Source organism: Aphelocoma coerulescens, chromosome 12 (genome assembly GCF_041296385.1).
Source record: "Aphelocoma coerulescens isolate FSJ_1873_10779 chromosome 12, UR_Acoe_1.0, whole genome shotgun sequence".
NCBI classification, from domain to species: Eukaryota; Metazoa; Chordata; class Aves; order Passeriformes; family Corvidae; genus Aphelocoma; species Aphelocoma coerulescens.
In genome coordinates, this window is record NC_091026.1 from 2,067,632 (window position 1) to 2,084,415 (window position 16,784).

General features: G+C 40.8%; 1 protein-coding gene across 2 annotated transcripts in view; it reads right to left on the reverse strand.

Moving 5' to 3' along the window:
- Nucleotides 1-5,798, reverse strand: part of PPARG (peroxisome proliferator activated receptor gamma) — a 51,190-nt gene extending 45,392 nt beyond the window's left edge. The window contains exon 1 of one of the 2 annotated variants that reach the window (XM_069027587.1): nucleotides 5,736-5,798. The gene's annotated coding sequence lies outside the window, so the exon portion shown is untranslated. Of the gene's footprint in view, nucleotides 1-5,703 lie in introns of both variants that reach the window. The other variant, XM_069027586.1, reaches the window with a different exon arrangement.
- Between the last annotated feature and the right edge of the window lie 10,986 nt (nucleotides 5,799-16,784).

A 16,784-nucleotide genomic window follows, 5' to 3' on the forward strand; every position in this document is an offset into this window, starting at 1 on the left:
TAGTAAAACCTGTTTTTCTGACCACCCCTACTAGAAGATCTTGGTGTGAGTGTTAAAGCCTGTAATTAACATTTTTCTTTTCATAGTTCCTTTTTTTGGTGGAACAATGTGAGTCTTTTGGTGAGCCTGACTTCTCTCTCAAAGCACCTTGGCTGAGCACTTGGTTCACAGCAATATTAAAATATCCCCCTAGCACAGGCAGTGAAAATGTTCATCAGTCTATTTGTACACAGATGGCAACCTGAGTTCAAAGCCTCTCAAACTTCAAAATTGCTGCTACCCAGCCACAAATAGTAACAGCAGTTACACAACCTCTCTGTTCAATAAATCCAAACAAACACACAAGTACTATGGACTTCTCATGCAATATTATAACATAAAAATCCCACTTTATGCAACGCAGTGTAATCACGTATTGTGTAAAAAGTTTTAAGACGAGATCATAATTCTGGGCAGGACTCCTTTGTGCAAATGTGAAATTCTCTGCGAAGTAAATGCTTAAACTCAGTGGAAAAACACAAGATGCAATAAGAAAACTTCCCCTGCTCTGCCTTATCCTATGTAAATATTCCATACAGCTGAAAGTGTTGGGATGCAAATCACGCATTTAGAATTTTATACACCCAGGTGAGTTAGAGGGATTGGAGCTGGAAGTCTATAAAAAAGTGTAGGATTCTGGCAAAAGGGAATCTAAAACATGTCACAATACGATCTGTGATAAAGAGGAAAGACATCAGTCCCCACAGAGCTCATGAAATTCCAACAACCCCTAAAGCAGCACGAAGTAGACTCTTTTATAATGGCATAATAATAGCTGTTAGAAGACCAAAAGTAGAACTCATGCCTAATTTGAAGTGTAGAATAAACTAATACCAACTGCAGTGTCTGTAGCAGAATGTTGGTGTTTCATTTGGAGTTGAAATACGTTAAGAAATTGATGGCACACAAATTCCAGTAAAAAAGGCAGATAAATAAACTCCTCCTGTTACACTGGCATTTCTTACAGGTTTTGAAGAAAAACATGTAGGACTTTAGCTATAATGTGTACTCATGGCTATTTAATTTCAGACATTTAGTCTCACTGAGCAAACAGCAATTCCTTTAGAGCCGGACCTTCAATTTTGAGCGTCCTAAACCCACAGACACGCAGTAATTCAGCAGTAATTGCATGGAAGCAAACTGGATAGAGGACTAAACTTTTATCACTGCAAACCTGATCCTACTGAAACAGCAGATCCACCACTGACCTCAAGGAAGCGGGGATTTTTATTTTTGTTTTTAGATTCTATGCATCTTCCACCCACCCAAGAAGTTTCCTTGCTAGACTGGAGGGCTCTGTACATTTTCAGTTGGGATATTGCCCAATATTTATTATCCTGTGCTATCAGAAATTACACACAGCCTTTCAGCACTGCTGAGATAAGTAGGAAGCCATTCCTAACATAGGGTTAATCCCTCCCCTACACACACTCATCCCCTACAAGCACGTCCATAACCACACACACGAGGTCCCCCCAGCAGCCATGCAGTGCACTCATGCTGGACATACATCCCCAGAGCTCCGGCAGCTTTGTGTTTTGTAAATTGCTAATTATCAACCAGCAGAGTAGACTTTGGGATTCAGAGACTTGAATTCATAGACTTTGTCCTGAATGTGCAGACTGCATGGCATGGAGGAGATCTGCTTAGTCATGAGGAAAGGGGGTGGCTTATGCAAGTCCACAGAGCATCTCCTGCTAGTCCATTCCAGAAATTCACAGCCCGGCTTTGGAGGTGGCTCCTTATCCTCCCCTGTCTAAGGGGGATAGTTTTCCTAGTTCCAGGGAAAGCTTGAGAAACTGCCAAGTAAAGAGAAAAGGATACTGCTTAGAAGCTGAGGTGGTTTGGGCTGTAAATTTGGGGATTTGTTACACATATCCCTAACATTTTCTGTCACAATGCTGATTAGAATCTGTTACTGTTTTAAGCACTGTTTACTCTCTATAAATGGAAATACTGAAATTTCAAATTTCATATTTTGCATCAATCTCCCTCCTACACTGTGTCTCCATTGCAAATGTGGAACTCTGCATTCTCATGTCATAGATCACATAGTATTGAGGACAGGGGCAATTATTTCATTTGAGTAAGAAGATGGCCCCAATCTGGACCAGGCTGCTAGGTACTACTGCAACACAGGTAATTAAAAATATCTATATAGTTCATGTATCATGAATTTTAATTGGAGAATGATGTCATTGTTTAGTTCAGTTCTATAGAGTGGTTTATGAGAGGGCAAACAGGCCAAATAATATAATGGAAGGTGTGGGTGGAGTGGGAGAAAAATGTGAACATCATCAAATTGACTTCAGTTCTGCGAAAGTTTCCAGATAGGAAGACTGCAGAATAAGCCTTGCTTTAATTTTCTTTCCCCCCCTCTCTAAATTGAAAGAGCAATACTCTACGACAGATTTATTATAATTTGCCCTGCAGTGTGAGAAGAGCTGAAAACTTTGTAGCGGGAGGAAGAGGAAAGCCCATGTTGCAGCAGAAGAGCTGATGCTGAAGTAGAAATGAAGTGTTTCCTATGGTTGCCACATTTATTTTCTCCTTCCTATTTCCTTCTACCTGCAAGACCTGGGAGTATCCCAAGCCCCACTCACCACAGGAGTGAGTACCAGGGTGATAATTTGCTTAGCACCAGCATTTTCTACATTGTCCCTGGCACATGAAAGCAGCAAAAAGAGGGACTACCCCCCATTTAAAACAAAGCACAACTGAAAAAACTCCCTGGGCTCTTCCCTTTGTAGAAAATAAAAAGTGGAGGGGGGAACAGACAAAAGAAATATAAGAGATTTATCATTTAATGTAGGCATCAATTTACGTTTCATATTCCCAAGAATCCAAAGACAAATCTTACGGCTCTTTCATTTTTCTTTCTGCCTTGGAAAAGTCTCCACAGGGAAAAAGACAGGGACAAGGAGGAGAGTGAATGAAGTCCTTAAGAACTGACCTGTTAATAGGAACCCCCAAGTTCTGTCTGCAGCATGAGGAGTAGGACTTAAGTACAACAATGTTCTCTGGCTTTGGATTATTTCTAACTCTTTCTCTTGTTAGCTCACAAAAAGTTAACTCACACACAAAGAACATTTGGCATAAAGCACCTGAAAAACAGATCCCTGCTGTTGAAAAATGACACATCATTATGGAAATACAGTGTGAAATAATTAGCACTTATCATCTAATATCATGCTGGATTTAATAAACCTATTAGTGATTAAAAAATTAAACTAGTAGCAATAACTAATGAAAAGTATTGTATCCATGACTTCAAAAGAACCTAGCATGGAGAATTTATAATTGTAGGACGATTCCTCTTGAGTAACTGCACTGGAAAGTTTCACTGCATGACAGAGGAGGACATGGGAATAATCCTCGTGAAAAAACTTGTAAAAGAAACTCGGATTCTGAATATCAAATACGCACAATTAGTGATTCACAATTAGGCTACTAAAAAGGGCTAGTAAAGGCATTCAACTCCACTCTGAGCAGATTACATGTAAAAAAAAAAACCTGAAGAGGGCCTCACCAATCAAGGTGAAAAAGTATTAAGTTTATTTTTCATTATTTAGTCCAGCTTTGTACAAGACAGAGTTTTTGTTCTATTTTTAAACCTTCTCTTGTTTTTACAATAAAATTGTTTTCAAAATTCATTTTATTAGCCATTACTATAAGTAGGAAATTATACTGACAGTAATTGAAGCTGTGCCTAAATTTATTTTATTGACTTAGAAATGGACTTGTGGTTATTTAAAAAAGTCCACAGAAGAGTCAGATTTAGAAGCACTGTTGATAAGGGGTGTCTTTATCAGTCCCATAAGGAAGGTTAAAAGGCAAAGCTTCAACATTCTTCAATTAAATTCTGATATTTCACCGCCTTCATTTCAGAATTCATTATATGAAATACAAATTTATATCAGGAAAGAAATTATTATTTGTATATTTCATACTGTAATGGAAGTTTCATTGAATGCTGATGTTTAATATATTGTATTATCTAGGAATTTGGCATTGAGGCATTTCTAAGAAACCCAGACCATCTTAAGGCTGTTTATAAGTATAGAATCTCTGAACCACTACTAGCTAGTGAGATATTTTGCAAAAATGATGCCTAAGAACATTCAAATTCAAAAGCTGTCCGTGTAAAAATACCTTTATATTATATTTCTGATTGGTTATCATTCAAAGTCAGTGCCAACTATTTTTTCAACTCTCTCTCCCCTTGACAAGCCCATGCTTATATTGTGCCACATGTCTTAACACACTGCTAGGAGTGATTTCTTGTAATCTCATAATTAAATCTCTAAGCAATTTTTGCAGCAATTTTTTTTTTTTTTTTTGTGACAGCCAAAGAGAATAATGATGTCAAAGACATCACTTTATGCACCAAATTCTGATATTAGTGAGAGCACACCATACAAAACTTCTTTTCAAAGGGGAGCACTGAGTATCATATGTCACAGTCGCTTGGGGTACGCTGGGAATTTTTAGTTAACTAGTAACAAATCATAGTAACCTTTTAAAAGGTAAATTACTTATTAAATTATGGACTAATTGCTACCAGAAAATAGACATTTTAAAGTGGAGCATTGTAATCAGGTTCTACAGCGAAAGCTTGTTCAGAGATGGGGCAGCAAGTCACAAACACGAGGCTAACCCAAACCCCTGCTTATTTCAGGGAGAATTATAATTGATCCATCTCATTTAAAGGAACCTAGACTCCCCTGGACATCAAGAAATTGATAATTCCCTGAGCTTTTAATCACAACAAATACCAGCCTTACATCACTGATATTAATAAATGCATCCCTGTTAAGTCAGCATAGTATTGTCGTGTGTACACAGTGCCACAAAGTTACAACACCACAGGAACTTGCACTCTCTAGCTGCAGAATACCCTGGGGAGAAATGACACCAGGAAGATTACAAAACGCTCCTGCGAACCTGAGGCATGCCATCAAGACACAATATATTTCAACATAGCATCTCAGTTGTTGCAGGCTCTGAAAGGCTCCCCGGCTTTCTGCGATTGGGAAATTGAACAAAAAAAAAAAAAAAAAAAAAGCAGCAGTTCATTCATTACGAGAGGAGCCAGGTGAGCCCAGCACTGCCCTGGCCGTGCTTTCCCCCAGGGCGGCAGGAACGGACGCCCCGCGGTCTGCCGCGTGCAGCGGATCCGTCCGTCCGTCCGTCCGTCCATCCATCGTGCCCATCACCGCCGCCTCCGCAGGGCCGGACATCGCCCCTTCAGCCCCCGAGCATCCTCCGCTGCACGGCTGCGGCCGGACCGGACCCACGGCCATGCAGCACCATGGACACAGCGCCCGGGCTGCCCGGGCCGGAGCGCCGGCACCGCACCTGGAGCGCGGCCGCGCTGCCCCGGGCACCGCATCCCGCCCGCACCGCCCGCGGCTCCTCCGCTGCCGCCGGGGCCGCGCCGAGCGCTCCGCTCTGCCCGTCCGCAGCAGCGCCGGCCCCCGGCCCGCTCCGCGGAGCCGCCGTCCCGCCCGGCACCCCGAGCATCCCGGCGGGCCGGGGCTCCGCGCCCTGCCCGCCCCGAGCCCCGGCAGCCCCGGCAGCCCCGGCAGCCCCGGCAGCCCCGGCCCCCGTCCCGCCCGCCGTGCCGTCGCAGCCCCGCTGCCCCCGCGCCCCGCCGCCCCTCACCTCGGGGGACGGTCCCCGCAGCCCGCACTGACCTGGCGCTGTCAAGTCTCAGCGGGAGAAACTGTTCCCTTCTAGTGGGATAAACTCCCCCGCTCGGCCCGTCCTCCCGGGCAGGGCCCGCCTCCCCCGCCGGCACCGCCTCCCGCCGGCCCACGGCGGGCGCTGGCAGCGCAGCGGGCTCGGGGCGCGGGGATGGGCGCGGGGATGGCGGTGGGATATGGATGGGGATGGGGATGGGGATGCGGACGGGGGGCGGCCGCGGGGCAGCGCAGCCGCAGGGATGGCGAAGAAGAGCGGGACGGGAGAAGCAGCGGGGCAGGGAGGAGGAGGACGAGGAGGAGGAGGAGGAGGTGCCGCGGCTCCTTCCTCCCTCTGCCCTTCGGGCCGTCCCTCCAGCCCGGCCGGTTCCCCCCGGGCCCGCGGAGCGGAATCACCCGCGTGTACCTGAGGGCAGAGCGCCGGCCACGCAGCGCGGCTGGAATTTGATCTCTGCTCCCTGTAATCTCCCGTAACTGAAAATTCACTTTTTCCGGCTGCCGGCTGCTTTCTCTTTTGCATTCCCATTCTCCAGCCAGCTCCGCTCTGCGCTGGGTAGTTTGCCTGGGTCACCTCACGTCAGGCTGTGTCCTGCTATGACAGGAGTAAAGGCTTTTCTGAAAAGGTTCTTAGCAGTAACAGAGGTAAAGCAAATTCTTTTTCACTTTTTTTTTTTTTTTTTTCCTCCGTGAGATTATCTCTGGGCGCTTCCCCCCCCCCCCCCCCACCCTCCCAGGAATGCAGAGACGAGCGGTATAGGCTGTGTTCGGTACCTCTCCAGAGGCAGCAAGCCCCAACAAGCCTGTCACCTCCTCTATCTCAGCCTCTGAGGCTTTGAAAAAGAAGTTAGATGTGGAAAAAAAGGCATAAGATCAACAGGCTTTAGAGAGTCATCTTGGAGCTCGGGGTGCCCCGGGATACAACAGTTTATCTCAAAAAACTCCTGATCCCTTGGACATCACTGGAAGGCTGAGAGGATCCCAAATTTACCTCGTTATGGTTCTTAGTCATCAAGCATTTTGAAAGGGAGCCCACATTTGCTTTATTATTTGTATACTGAAGGCAATTTATAGATTAGGGTTGAACACGTCAAAATACCTGGACTACCTACAGATACTAACTTTGCCTACAGCCTTTTGTTTATGAGAACAATCTCTCTGTCTGCAGAGGCTTGAAGCCTTGTGTTAATTTTTATGAGAATTATCTGTCTATTTGTATAGGCTTGAGGTGTTAACCTCTGCCTTGACAGATCAAGGAATCTTTTTCAATTCCTGCTTTTTCCCTTTCATCTGAATTTTTTAGCCCTGGAAATGTGGAAATACTTTTTTTTTTTTTTTTAAGTGGTTATTTTTTATTGTTTGGGTTGGGTATTTTAAAAATTATTTTAACATGCTGCAGTAATGACCTATTCCAGTAATACCCTGGCTCGGAATTAGAAGCCAGGTCCTGAAAACAAGTAAAACAAACCCTCAGAATTACCATGGATGAACAAAGAGGCAAATGTGGGTAAAATAATCTTGACAATAAGAGGTTTTAAATACCTCGGTTATTAATATTTCTGCCACTTTACAGCAATAGCTGAGGTAGAGTTTCAATAGAAAGTTAAAAGGAGAAGGATCTAAGCTGGACGCTCCACAGAGTTCTGATTTAGCTCTGGTGAGGGCAGAGCTGCTGCTCTCTGTGTGAGCTGCTGGAGAATTACCCATTTAGTTTAAGTGAATAACAGAGGACCCCTCCCAAAAATCGAGGTGTGAACGTGCAGGTTTTTTCAAACTCCGTGCAACTGGAAGCACTCCAAAATTTGGCAGATATTGATAACATCCAGTTGTGACTATGCTTTGAGCCCAGGCTTTTAGTAAGTTCGGAAGTGAGGCAGAAATACAAAGCAGAGTTTGGATTTTAATTAAATTGCACGGGTGAGACAGGCATATCTAACTCAGTCCAGAGAAATCAGCCAGACACAGCTTGCACAGAAATATTGCACACCTGGTATCAGTCTCTTTCTGTTCTAAGCATTGTATTTAGCAAGGTCATCTTTTGAACAGAACTTGTAAAACATAAAGCGAAATCAGAGTGAAAACTTATGTACAAATTACTCAGGTTTTGTAAATATGCATTTTAGCAGATTGAGACAGGAAGGGAAAAATTCCTTAGTCTGATTTCCTGCTTAACATGGATTTTTAGGCAGGATTTGGTATCTCATTAAATTTTCTTTTAGATGGACAGCTAATCTTAATTTAAAGAATCAAGAGGTGAAGAACCCATAAATTTTCTCTGGTAATTAAAAGTATGCCTTATTTATGATTTGAGTTCATTTCTTTTTCCTTAACGAAGAGTGGTTTTTTTCCAGAGAAAGCCAATCATTTCTGTATTGGTAAAGAAATAAAATAGGCTACAAATATATTATCTATTCTGTAATCAAGTTGCTTTATACAGTAATGAAATGGTCATAATAAAGACATTATCAGTTTCTCCTAAGTTTTTGTTTGCATTGTTTGACTGTGCAGTTTTTGATGATCCAGACTTTCTCCCCTGCTTATCTGAGAGAATTCCTGAGTTTGGCTGGGACCTCTAGGAGTTATGAAACAAGAATGAAATATCAGGCTCAGGCCTTCCTGAACCATGGGCACTTCTTCCCTAAGTTCAAAGAGAAGCAGAAAAGAGTCTTTCAGCATCAGTTCTAGTTTTAAAATTAGAAGATAATTTGCCTTCACACAAGATCAATTATACTTTGTTTTTCTTACTGGGTATAAAAGCATTAGTTAATTCTTCTCATGTGAAAGAATTGCATTTTATATTAATTTTAATCGGTCAGTTTTTCGTGGTGAGTCTTTTTGAAGCACTCATTGCATCCAAAAAAAAAGAATATTATTTCTGCTTGCACTTATTACAGACTGACTGTACATTATGGGTTTCAATTACTCAGAAAATATGAGGCAGATTAAATTCAATCATATGGCAAAAATAGTTCTCACTGAGATAAGAAGCTGAAATGAGTACTTTGTGGAATCTCGAGATGGATAAGGGTGTTAGCAGTGACAAAATAACCTCTGTTAAATGGTTTCATTTCTCTTTTCCATCTTGATGGATGAATTTCGGTGCAACAATTCCTGGTAAGGAATTCCAGGTAGGTGTTTATGGTTAGAGCAACGAATATATTGGAGATGATGCTGTGACTTTTACAATTGGCTTGAACAGGGTAGCAACCTTACAAGGATTTATACCCCTTCCCATCTCTGCAAAGACACAAGTTCCACCTTTTACTTACTTTTTATGTTTCCCCTGTGTCTGTGCTCTCAGTCCCTGGGTGCATTACCCGAGTTCAAAATCACCCCTCACGCAGTGCGTCCCATCCCGGTGCTGTGGGGTTAGAATGAAGAAGTAGCCAAACTTTTAACATCTAGAGGGCAATCTCCTACTCTGACAGTGCAGCCATAAATCTGACAGCCTGAGCAGCAAGTTCTGGTTGTGCAAATTGCATTGGTTTAAAGGAATGGAGTTTAAATGAGCTAAAAATGTACTGTATTGCTGCTTTTTTTTTAAAGTTACCCTGTGTTCTTTCTCTTGGGTAATGTAATATTTTAATTCATATATCTGGTGTCCTTTTATTGATAAAAAACATATCTTACTCGCCTTAGCATATCTCATTCTGTCTTTATTGGCAGTTTTTGGTCTGGGAAGGCATGTTTTTAAAAAGTAAGTCATAATATCGCACCGCACTCCTATCTCCAGCTTGCACATTCTGTATGGACACACTCTTTACTTGAAGGGAATTAGAAGTTTCAGCTGCTATCAGTAGCATTTTACACAGATATATGGCCAAACCTAAACTGCATTCCTTTAAGTGCTGGTAGAGGACTATCCCTGGGTGATTTTCTCCTCGGATCCAGCAGGAGGGATAGAACCAGGCACGAGGCAGATTTTTCACAGATAACTGCAGGGCGGGTCAAAACAAGAACCCCTTAAAAATGAGCCTCCTTTGCCTGAACTTTGAGGCTTGGATAAAAAGAGAACAAAATCCAAATCATGCCTGCTTTAAATTCACTCAAGCCAAGATCACACCAGCCTGCCCACCTCTAATTAGAATGATTTTTTCCCTGACTTTTAGTCTCCCCCCAACTCTTTGCTTCTCTGATTTCATCTTGAAGGGATTAACTTCCTCTCTAGGACTGTCTGGCTCTTCTGTAATTGGATCTGATAGCCATGTTCCAGTCCCATTCTGATCAAATGGGCCCAGTTGCACATCACACACAGTTAGCAGGCAAAAGAACGTATAGGAATAAAGAGCTCAAGCATAGACTGCTGTCTGTCAGATGTGTTAATCCATCTGAAATTTATTTCTGAAGGAATCCTTTTAAAGCAACCAAAAGGTCATTTTGAGCCTCATTTAAAACCAGTTTATCCTAATTTCTTGGGTGATTGAGCTAAGACAGATTTATGAACGTAACTTACTCAACTTCAGAAATCCAGATTTCTACAATTATACATGCTTAGACATCTGAAATTAGGAGCTGATGCAACCAAGGCTCAGAGTTGTGCTAATCTGAGATGGGAAGGAGGTGGCTGGGCTTGTGGTTAAAGCATGGGACTGAGCTGCTGAGAGGTCTCGCTTCTATTCCTGGTTGTGTCACTGACTTCCTGTGGGTCACTAAAGTCACTGAGCTCTGTCTCATTTTGCTCCTATATAAAATAGAAATAATATTACATTGCTAGAGCACTGTGAGACAAAGTCATTACTGTCTATACAATTATTTTGTGCTCATAAAAGGGCTTTGTGTATACTTGTATCAGCAGATCACATCGATATTCCTAAAGTAACTCCTGTAGGATAATTTGCTGTCTTACACAGCAATTCAACGATTCCAGTAAAGACTAAAAACTCAAAAATGCAAATTTTAACTTAAAATACCTAGAGAGCTTTGCCTCCAGATTCCAATTAAACATTTGCTCATGAAGAGAATTGTTTTTTCTTTGTAAGAGTATGAGAAAGGTACTCACTCCCTCATGATTGTGAAAAAATAATTAATCCCCCCCCTCCCATTGTTTCTTTTGGAGGAGTGCTTGAAGATCTCTTGGTACTTCCATTTCCTATAACCTTTGTCCTGCTTTATAGTTTTTATACATTGTTGTGATGGAGTTAATTTGAAACACTATTTTTAAAATCCCTGCTTTTTACATATTTTCCCCAAATCTCCAGGGTGCTCAGAGAGACGTAGGAAATGCTGCTGGTCAATTAAATGATGATGATGCTGTAGAACAACAATTCACATAGTGCAGCTCCTAAATCCCAGTGAAAGTCCTGGAATGGGGAGCATCTCCTTGTCTTAAGGGTCAGTTCTCAGCATTCCTGTCATGGATCTCACATTCCCATCACCACAACTTTTATTTGTACTGCAAAGAGGTTTTAAACCATGGAGATCAGGGTCTCTTTCAAATGTCTGGCAAATCAGGTTTATATTCTTGAATGCTTAAATACATTTTAAACGTTTTGGAATTATTTAGGATGGATATAGGTAATAAAGACTGAAAGAGAATTAGATGACATTCAGATTATCCTGTAGATTTAATTATGTTTGCTGAAATACCTTCATTAGTCTTCACAGCAAATAGGTTGCATGGCTTTGGATAATGAGACCAAAGACTGAATAAAGCGGTTTCTTGATTGTCTTTGTAATTAATATACATTATTATTACACTAAATGTCCTAAAATGCTGTCATTTCAGTCATGTTAGTTCTGAAGGAATCACCAGGAGTGGCAAAACAATAAAATGGGAGCATCCTTTTCTTGCATCTCACAAACTGTGCTGCAGAGGCTTCTTTTTCCAAGGAAGTTGTGACCACTGAGATATGACCCAACAAAATACACACCAAACTCTGCCTTCTGACTTGTACCCAGGCAGGGGTGTGAGGCAGAACACAGTGAAAAATCACCCCGATATTTGTCCTGTTGGGGCATCCTATTTTCTGGTGGTGTTTAGTGTAAATGCACACAGATGCTGAACCCAAAGGTCTCAGATGAGAGTTTCTGAGTGTAATAAATATCTGCTTACTCTGTGATTAAACCTTCATCATAAAAAATGTGCTGCCAGCGTGCAGAGAACTCTGCTGGGCAGAGAAACAGTGACTTTAATCCTTACTTGAGTTTTGTGCTGCAGGAGTACAAGAAAATAAAATCCGGCCAGGCAAAGCAGCTTGAAATAAGTGTTCCATTAAAGGCATCATGCTGCAGTCATGCAAATTGTTCACTTGGTTTGTCTGCTCCTCTTCTGAACTGACTCTTGTTAGTCTTTCAAATAAGTCATTATTTTCATTTAAGATCTGAAGACTCCTAAAAAATAAAGTTAATAACTGGTTTCTAGTCTGTGCTGAGCATTAGAGGATGCCAGGTAACTTTAGCAGTGAATCAGGGGCTATTTTGGGAGAAAAATATTACAATAATTTTCAGGAAATAACCTTTTTGTTCCAAAACAGCTGTCATTGAACACTATTATATCTACAACAATTAAAATTATCTTTGGTAACTTTTAGTATTTGGCACTGCTCCATTATTGTTCAGTTAAATATTTTTCAAGTGTGTTAGGACTTCTGCCCACTGTGTGCCTGAAACCCCTCATCATCACTGGAGAACTCTTGGGTTTGTCATGTTGTGCTCTCTCAGGACATGTGACACCTTCTGTGGAGGTTTTTGCCATTCTATAGCAGCAGCCCTTCTGCTGACTCACTGTGGGCTCTATAGAATTTGCCTTTTCATGCGAAGTGTTGGATGATAATTTAAAAAATAACAACAACAACAAAAATATGCTAGCTAACATATAAAGTGAATTAGGAAACGTGTGCAAACATCCTGGTGAATTTAAATAGCTGGTTGGATCAGAAATGGAGGAAAAATAACACCGGGTCAGGAACAACACCCAAAGCAGCCAGAAACCTTGTATTTCTAATTTAGGATATAAATACTCCCTGCTAGAAATTTCTTTGTTACAAGATGAAATTGATTTAAAAAAGGCAGGTTTAGAGTAGGGGGTGGTGTTGGTTGATGGCTTTAATAGGTTTCAAATCCTAATTAAAAATATTTCCACATTGCTGGCATTCTTTATTCCCTCAGATTGTAACTGGCTGATAGTGCAAGTAACCTTTGTGTTTTTCAGAATAAAATCTGTGTTATTTGTATTGCAATAGCACTTGTGATTGCCATCTGTGGCCCTGAGTTCTCAGTATTAGCAGAGCAGAGCTGAAAAAGCTCTTCAAAAAGTCTATTATACAGATGTAAGGTATGGTAATGATTTATTAATAGCTCATTTGCATACTATGGAATGTTTACTTGTATTTGCATAAGTTAATATAGAGGCATCCCTTCAGTGGGACGTGGAGCAGATGTCATCAAACTCATTTTTTCTCCAGAAGTTTTTGCTCTGTGAACTTCATTAACAGTATTTTCTCGCCCTGCTGTTGTGTGAGCAAAATAATGCAATTCTGGGAATGTACAGAGGACGTGGTGCTGATTTCTGGTATTTGAGTTTTATATAAAGCAGTACATAATAAAATGTAGCAGTTCAGTACACCGTGGACTAGAGCCTGGCAGCTCACTGTTGTTCCAGTGAACTAAAATAAATTTAATATAAACTCTCCTACTTTTATTTGAAAATTTCAGAGATCAGGGCCTGGTCACCCTTGCTGTGTTTGTCAGTCTCCGTGGGCCTTTCATGGTTCTGTGCACAGTTCTTTGCTCCAGCAGCTGAACCTGAAGCCAAACCCGTGGAACCAAAGTACAAAAATAGGGGTAGAATGGTGGGACAGAAAATCTGATTCAATTGGGAAGTTCTAATTGTATTTTAGAATTTATTTTGTATTTTATTTATTCCTGCTCAAATGTGCTTAGTAACAAACTATCCACGCATAAAAACCTATTTGTGTTGTGTGCAGTCTGGCCCTTTGCTGATTTTTTTTTTCTCTAAATAGACTTTATAGGTAATTCTACTTCTATCATAAATCACTGAAAAGCTGAATTTTCCAAGGATAAAATAGAGACAGCGAAGTGTACCAGAAATCGAGATCATCTTTTCTAACCCCTCTCCTCAGAGTGTAACAGTTCCAGTTAGGTTGCAGTTGAAATCACTTTGTTGGTAACAGCTGGTTTTCCCTAATTTGTGGTTTTTTTCAATAATAATTTACACCTGCTTCCAGTGAGCACAGAGTGAGCAAAACATCACTTGAAATATGAGTGGAAAAAAATGTACAGCTAGTTTTCCAGACAGACCACAAAATTTCAACTCACTGGGGGGGGTAGTTCTTACTTTCAATCCTAGAAATAGATGGGTTACTACTGAGAGGAGAGGGAAGTTGCAACATGAAAGATTTTGGGGGGAAAATGGCTTTTTTGTAGACTGGGACTTGCCCTTCAAGGACTTTGCTCTTCAAGAATTCCCAGTGGTGTATATTTAAGGGAAAGCATAACAATAAATGCCCAAGAAGTGAAAAGCAGGACTTCAGATTTAATATTCCCTACAGTAATGCAGAGGAGGAGTATCACAGGATTTTAACTTCCATTATGATTAGGAGAAAAAAAAGATAAAATTGCCTTTGCCTCTAGATGCACATCCAGAAGATTACTAGAAACTAGAAAAAAAGTTATGGGTTTTAAGAATTCAGCCTATTCCTTGGAACTGAGTTATTAAACCTGCTATTCTTAGCTCAGAAGAAAGAAAAAGCTTAGGGTAACTTCTCTCACCGATGGCAGCAGACTCCTTCCATTCTGTATTTTCTGGTTCCAGTTTCCTGTTTACTCATCACACAGCTCCAGGCTGGTTTTGTCTGAGCTTTATTAATAAATGTATCTTTTTAAATTTATTTGATTTCTTTTTGGTTGGAAATCTCAGCTCCATTGATATTTTACCTCAGCTTTTTTTATTTTGTAATATTTCTATTTTTTAACTTGTGTTAAAACTTGTTAAAAATTTAACTTGTGATGTGATCTCTTATGGTCCAATCCATTTCCCAGCTCAGGTTTTTAAATGCTCTCAAACTTTAATTTAATGTTGGTATTTTTGAGAAACAAGTCTTACAAAAATATGTGCATTTTTTTTCCCAAACTGACAGCAGTATAACTTATTTCCCAGAGACATTAATTTGGTTCTCCAATACTTTGAAATCACTTAAACTGAGAAAATAAATCCTTATTTCTAGTAGCCAGGTGAGACAGGAATGTGCACAGCCCACTCTGAGATCTTTGGGCATGGCAGCAAATCCACTCGTTAAATTCACCTCTTTCTGATTGCATTATCTTTCCATCTTTTAAAAATTATTATCTAAATACTTTATATTTGTGTTTCTCGAAGATCTGGTCAAGTTATATGTAAGACTGTATTTGAGAATTCCCTCACATGTCTAAACCCCATTTTATAGATATTTCTTCTTCTTGAGTGTTGGCTTCCAGCTACACTTTTCCTTCCCACTTTCACACAGCTCTGCTTTTCCACCAGTCATCTGTTACCCTTAAGCTTCAATAATAACCATTGAGCTGGTGCTGAAGCTCTTCTGAGTGACCATTTAAATAAATTATAAAACTCCCAGCACTCATTTCAAATTCAAATGTGTGACTCAATAAAGGTAGAGAGCTGCCCTGTACCTGAGCCATTCTTAAAATCCCTTTTAAGTGAGACAGGACTACAGTTGTTTTAGGATCTTTGATTTGCTTAACAATCTCCTTTTAACTGTTGGGTTTCAGCTGGAGGAGCATCAGCAGGCTGCCCACGCCCCCAAGATTTAAAAAATCCTCCTTTTACTCTTTGTTTCTCTCAGAAAGGCCACGCCAAGAGCTCGAGTGGGCCTATCCCACTGGCAGAAATGCTGCTAGAAGGGATTACAGACCAACACAAACCAGTTGGAAGAAATACTTCCTTAATCTAGAAATTTATGCTTATTATCTAGGGCACAACAATGACAATAAAAATCCCAAACAGCAAACCAAAACTAAAAAACCAGCCAGAACGATGATCAAAAAGTCTTTCTGAAATCTTTAGATTGATTCACATTATAAGAAAAGCCAAAATTAGTTGAAGAAGGGTTGACTTCTGCATTCTACTTGTAATTAAACATAGATCTCCTCTTAAGTTTGAAATCACCCTTAGTAAAGCCTGGACTTTCTGAGTCCTAGAGACACCCATGTGTGTGCTGCAGTTTTCCTGAGCTGAGGGAAATCAACCTTCCTGAGGTCTGGAACTTTATTCCCTGCCTGAATGGTGCATCCTGTGGCACATGTGCCCCAAAATTCCATTTCTCCTGCTAAGCAACTGGCCAGTCTGACAGTGGGAAACGAACCAGAGGAATAATTCCCCCCAAAAATGAGGATAGCTGCAGTTTGGTTTTCACCTTCTGACCAGCTGTGTTTCAGAAGAGCCGGGCTGCAGGTGAGGAAAGCTGTGTTTTCAGAGGACCTTCCCAAGACACATTTCTAGATTTATTTCCTAATAAACCTACTGCATCTAGGGCCATTCACATCAGGCCTTTTGCAAAAGAGTTTTCTCAGTTATAGAATATCCAGTTTGTTTTTAAATACTTTTTTTTAAAGCTTTTTTGTCGGTGTTGTTTATCTTCTGGTGCCAACATTTTTAAGTCTTCTTTGAGCTTTCTAAAAAGAATGGCACTTCTTTGATGGGTGATGTTACCTCTCCTGTGATTAGAAAAGCTGGCATTAGTGAGACATTTTGAGGAGAAACACAGAGCTGAATTACCCTTTACATGCTCCCTTAGGTGAATGGCTCCCATTGGTGCTTTATGGGCAGAAATGTTAAACATTAAAAATCTGCTCAATTGTGTACAAGATCCTTGGAGTAGATAAATGACCCTGTAATAACTTCAGCTCCTACAGCAGATGTTAATTAGGCTGTGGGTAATTTTTTAAAGCATTGCCATAGTGAAAGTTTCCAGAATGTTCTCTGCTCAAAGCGGAATTTGGGCATTTCCTTTTACCAAGTGGCTTTAGTTATTGCTGGAATATCAGTGAATAAAGACATTTCCATAAATTATTGATTTTTATTGTTGTTTT